Below are 6,431 nucleotides of genomic sequence, written 5' to 3' on the forward strand. Positions count from 1 at the left end.
CAACTACAGTTAAATGTCTTAGGAATTACTGTGTTTCGGCACTATTATGAATGATTTTAAGTTTAAACTTTCAATTACATTGATGTATATTACATTTTTATTTGTGATGAATTACATTGATATAAATTACTTAATTTTGCAATACAAATCCTTTTCGGATTTGGGAGGGAAATGAGTGATGTACAAATGTTTCCCAATCACAGTTATTTCGAAATTAATTAACTTAAAGACAGGCATGGTACCAAACAATGATCTCAAACAGGTTGCTGGCAAATAGAATTCGAAAACTTCTTAAAGGGTGGTTGGCATGAGGAGGCATCTACAATAAAGGCTGCTGGGAAGGCATGGTACCCAACAATGATCTGAGACATGTTCCTGGCAAACAAGATTCGAAAACTTCTCAGAAGCTAGTTGGCAGGTCACAGGAGGGAAATGAGAATGTATGGAAGGGCACTATTATAACGAAAAATGATACTTTGAATTGGGTTCTTCTTTGCAATTGTTTGGGTGGAGAACATTTTATTGCAATCACAACTACAGTTAAATGTCTTAGGAATTACTGTGTTTCGACACTATTATGAATGATTTTAAGTTTAAACTTTCAATTACATTGATGTCTCTTACATTTTTATTTGTGATGAATTACATTGATATAAATTACTTAATTTTGCGATACAAATCCTTTTCGGATTTGGGAGGGAAATGAGTGATGTACAAATGTTTCCCAAGCACAGTTATTTCGAAATTAATCAACTTAAAGACAGGCATGGTACCAAACAATTACATATATGACCGACCACATATATCTCTTAAATGACCACGACTTTTCCAGAAATGATCGCTTAAGCGACCAAGAGTCTATTACGAAGTATCGCTTAAGCAATTACCAATCTGGGCAGATGTTCATTCTGCCCAGGAAAATATCGCTTAAGCGATCCCGGATCGCTTAAGCGACAAAGACTCTTTTAGGAAGAATCGCTTAAGCGATCAAAGATTTGGGCAGATGTTCATTCTGCCTCGGATAAGATCGCTTAAGCGACTGACTAAGAGTCTTTTACGAAAATCGTTTAAGCGATATAAATGGATCACAAATGGATCGCTTAAGTGATCATAGATCTGGGCATCTACTGCGAACTAGATCGCTTAAGCGATTACCAATCGCTTAAGCAACCAGGAGTAAAAGCAAAGAATCACTTAAGCGATACAGACAGTTCGCTTAAGCGACCAGAGTAAAAGCAAAGAATCGCTTAAGCGATACAGAGCGACCAGAGTAAAAGCAAAGAATCGCTACGGATCTCTTAAGTGACTAGAGTAAAAGCAAATAATCGCTTAAGCGATCCTATGTATTTGGATATTATTTATTGTATTTCAGGGCATCGATTAAGCGATTAATGCTATGCTAAACATATAGGGTTTATGATTCGTTCAGTGGACTTTTCTGTTTGTCGACGGCTAGATCTGGCACCGTGGGTAAGCGGGGGTGTATGAAACAATAAGGTGTAGAATGTTTACGTCTATGCTAAACATTTGGCTAAACGTGGACTTTTCCATCCGTCAACGGCCAGATCTAGCAATGATCTGGCCTTTTCCGACCACATTCGTGGTCGATCTGGCCGAAAAAGGCCATATCGACACCCTATCTGCCTAGGAAATGATTGCTTACGAGATCTGAAATATTTTAAACAAACAAATATTTTGGGAATATTTTAAAATATTCCCAAAATATTTGCTTAAGCGATTCTGCCTAGGACATGATTGCTTATGGGATCTGAAATCGCCTAATGTTCCACTCAACGAATCGTAAACCCTATATGTTTAGCATAGACGTAAACATTCTACACCTTTTATGTTTCATACTGACATAAAAGAAGTATATGTTTAATATAAATATAATAATGGTCATGGTCTACTGGACAAATCGGAAACCCTACATGTTAAGAGTTCGAGCAATAAAATGGCTTCACAGTTGTGATATGGATAAACAAGAAGATGGTGAAATGTTTAGAGCATTGATAAAATATTAAGGCTCCGTTTGGTTCATTATTGGGTAATTTTTAGAATAATCTTTTGAAAAAAGTTAAATTGGGTGGGTATTACGATATAGGATTTGGAAATTAACAAAAATACCCCTTATATTTGGTTATTTACTAAACACCCCTATAATAAAATTTTAAAAGTTAACAAAAATACCCCAAATCCACCATTAAATACAGACAGCTGGCCACCACGGTTGGAGAGTGGCCGAAGTCATCGTATAGGTGCATGACCGGCTGGATCACGCCGGTCGTGCATGATATGGCCTTTTCGGGCCAGATCCACGGTGGATCTGGCCGACGTGGATCTGGCCCGAAAAAGGCTAGATCTACGGCTAGATCTGGCCATTAATGGCCAAATCTGGCCGCATTTGGTCGTCAATGATGGTCAAAGATACAGCCGTCATTGATGGTCAACGACGACCATATCTTGGCCGTCGTTGACTACCAAATATGGCTTTGGCCATAGATCTAGCCTTTTCTGGCCAGATCCACCATGGATCTGGCCCGAAAAGGCCATATCAGCGCACTACCGGCCAGATTCAGCCGGTAGTGCACTATTATACTAGATTCCGACCAGCTTTCAGCAGTGGTGGCTGGAATTTGGTAAATGTGGGTTGCTGGGGTGTTTTTGCAATTTCTGAAAAAATACCTGGGGGTGTTTAGTTAAATTAATAAATTTAGGAGGGCTTAAAAATAATTAAAAAATGTAGAATAATATTTGGAGAATAATGACATTTTACTGTTTAACTTTATTGGGAATACTAATAATAGCATTCCCAATCGCGTGCCAAACGGAGCCTAAACTCTTTTCAAATTCTTCTCGGTCTGATTTTAAAAGAGTTATTATTTTAAGGAGTAAACGAAGTTTGAAAGACTAATCAACGGATTGTTTATGCAGATAGTTTTGTACAGTTACAGGTCTGTACAATTCGTTCAATAAATAATAATTTATTGCCAACAACTAACAATTTTATGTACGGAGTTGTAACTGTGCAAAACCATTTGCACAAAAAATCTGTTTAATAGTCAAAGGAACTTCGTTTATACAGGGTCACTTAAGCGATCGTAGATATCGCTTAAGCGATTGGTTTTTTTTTTTTCACTTGGTCGATTAAGCGATCATGTGATTGGCAGAATCAAATATGTGCAGTGCATGATCGCTTAAGCGATTCTTGTCTTTTTCACTTGATCGATTAAGCGATCGTAAGCGATCATGTGATGGGCAGAATCAATATCTGCCCAGATGCACGATCGCTTAAGCGATCCATGATATCGCTTAAGCGATCATGTTTGAAAAACCCTTTGTCGCTTAAACGATATACTTAGTCGCTTTAGCGATTATGGGCAATATATACTTTTCCAGCTTTTCTCCTGAATTTTGACAGACTAAAATTACCAACACGTATTAATTCTATAATTTCTCCTCAATTTGACAACCTAATTCCAAACTAAAATCACCAACAAATATTTAGGCCATGTAACAAGAATACTAAATATAAATAATGATTTATTCAAGGTTACAATAAAATTTAAAACATCAATAATTGAAAACAATAACTCATCAACGGTTGGCCTTGGCAACTCCCTGAATTTCATCCTTCTTCGAACCTAATTTTCTGGATCTGCATGTGATTACTTTTGGCAACTGCTTCTTTTATGGCTAGGTTGCTTGCAAATTGAGCACTTATTTGTCTTCCGGGGAACCTCAAAGGTTGATGGAATACACTTAACTCTTTTTTCTCCCCTTTGTTGTCTTCTTGAATGCGAATGGATGATAATGTCAGCCAACTCTGACGGCACTACCCACTGCTCTTCTGGAGGCACTGGATATATCGTTTCTGAATAAGCTAGCATGTAGTGATTTTCCATATAGAGAAGGGAGCAAAGTTCCATGTAAATTCTTGAACCAAAATTCGACTTCCGTTGGTGTTTCAGTGCTGATAGTAGACCTGGCAAAACGAGTGGGTGGGCCGAGTAAAACGAGTACGGGTCAAACGGGTACGGGTATTATACGGGTCAATATATACGGGTCCAATATTTTGGACCCATGCCCTCCCTATACGGGTACGGGTGGACCCGCGGGTGGACCCGTTTTTTCTCTCTCCAGATTTCAGTTTTGACAGTTTCACCCCTAACAATTTTCAATTATGACAATTACACCCCTAAAATTCCTACAGTTTTAATTTTTTACATTTACACCCCCTAAATCAACTACTCTAAATTCAATTCAATTAAGAATATAAACAAATATGAACCAAAATAAACAAATAACACATAAACAAACAATAACATATAATACAAAACTACAAATACCAACCAAAACAAACAAATACAAAATCACTAATACACAATTACACATAAACAAACCAAATAAGTCAATAAACTATAAATACCAATTAAAATAAACAAATACATAATCCAATATTCAACAAAAAAATTCTTAAGACAGCAAATGTTCATTCCACAGTGGGCGTGATAGAGTCTCTTGATTCCACGGTCTCGAGATCAGTCAATGGCACATCAAGATCATCATCCGAATCATCTTTCACCTCATTATCTACAAAACAATGATCAACTACAAATATTAATAAATGTAAATAATAAAATATACGAAATATTATGTTAACATGTTACCTTCAAACTCATATCCATATAGCCAAGTTCGAGTGCATATCAAAGATTCTGCATTTTTTGGTCGAAGTGAGCTTCGATATTTGTTGAGCACTTTACTACCAATACTAAAAGCGGACTCTGAGGCAACGGATGTTATTGGTATTGCCATGATATCACGAGCCATCATGGTAAGTACCGGATAACGATCACGATTATTCTTCCAATGATCGAGGATATCCAAATTCTGATATTTGACGCGATCAAACCTCATCTCTTCCAAATAAAGATCTAACTCGGATTTCTTAGTGGAAATGAAAACACTCTCATAGCTGTCAAAATCCTACATCATTTAAACAGTTAAGTGTCAAAAGTTAAAATTAAACAATAAACAATACTTTATTTATCATAAGAATATAAAAACTAAAAAGTATAGTGACTTACAGAAGAATGATCTACACGCCTACTAGAAGTAGAACTACTCGCAGGAGAAACAACTGAAGGTGAGGCAGGAACTTCTTTACAACATTTAGCCTCGTAAGCTTGAAAAAGCTTTTGCAAGTTATTCTTAACAGTCTCCAACTTCAGTACGGCAGTATTTGAATCATAAACTTTGTTGAAAGCATACTCCACAAACTGAAACTTGAGACGTGGGTCAAGAATAGTTGCAATCGTCAACACAAAACTATAAGAATCCCAATATTTTGTAAATTTTGGGATCATTTGTTTTGCCATGCTCTTAACAACTTCATCCTCACTCGTACTCTCTTCAATTAAACGCAATTGAATTTCCCACACACATTTCAAGTACAAGTTTGCTGTAGGATATTTAGAACCTGAGAATAAAGTCGTAATATCATTAAATGGTTCCAAGAACTTGCATATCCTCTCCCCCCTATCCCATTCTTCATTTGATGGACAAAATTTATAACTAGGATCTATTGTTGACAAAGCCACAAACACGGGACGAAATATTAACGCTGTATCAAGCATTAAAAATGTCGAATTCCATCTAGTGGAAACATCCAATCTCAACCCCATTGAGCTTTTCACTCCCATTTGTACAGCAAGTTCTCCAAACTTGATTCTCCTAGCCTCAGTTGCTTTAATATATTTCACACTATCTCGAATCTTATTCAAAGCAACACTAGCAGCTCTTAACCCTTCTTGAACAATAAGATTCAAGATATGTGCAGAACATCGCACATGGAAAAATTCACCTTTACATAACAAAGCATTCTGCACACAAAGCTGGTTCCTCAAGATATCCTCCATCCTATCATTACTACTTGCATTATCCAAAGTAATTGAGAAAATTTTCTTTTCAATACCCCACTCTTGCAAGAAATTCATGATATTTTCTGCCAAAACAACCCCTGAGTGTGGAGGAGGAATATGACAAAAGTTCAATATTTTATTCTGTAACTCCCAATCCTCATCTATATAATGAGCTGTCAAAGAAATATATCCCTCAGTTGTACCAGAAGTCCAAACATCAGAAGTTAAGCATATTCTACTTGTCAGCCTCCCTAATTCAAGCTTAGTTTTTTTTTTCATCCTTTCAAATATTTTTAAGCAATCCGCCTTAGCGGTGTTCCTAGAATAATGCACAAGCTCCTTACACACATATGAAAAGACTCTCCTAGTTCCTTGATTCTCCACATATGAATATGGATAGTTATGTTGAATAATTGATAAGGCCATATATTCACGAAAAGTCTCTTGACTAATCTTTCTACTTTGCAATCTATGATTATGATCAATCAATAATTGCCCTACATCATG

The sequence above is a fragment of the Pistacia vera genome, unplaced genomic scaffold, assembly GCF_008641045.1.
Source record: "Pistacia vera cultivar Batoury unplaced genomic scaffold, PisVer_v2 Contig761, whole genome shotgun sequence".
In the NCBI taxonomy this organism is placed as follows: domain Eukaryota; kingdom Viridiplantae; phylum Streptophyta; class Magnoliopsida; order Sapindales; family Anacardiaceae; genus Pistacia; species Pistacia vera.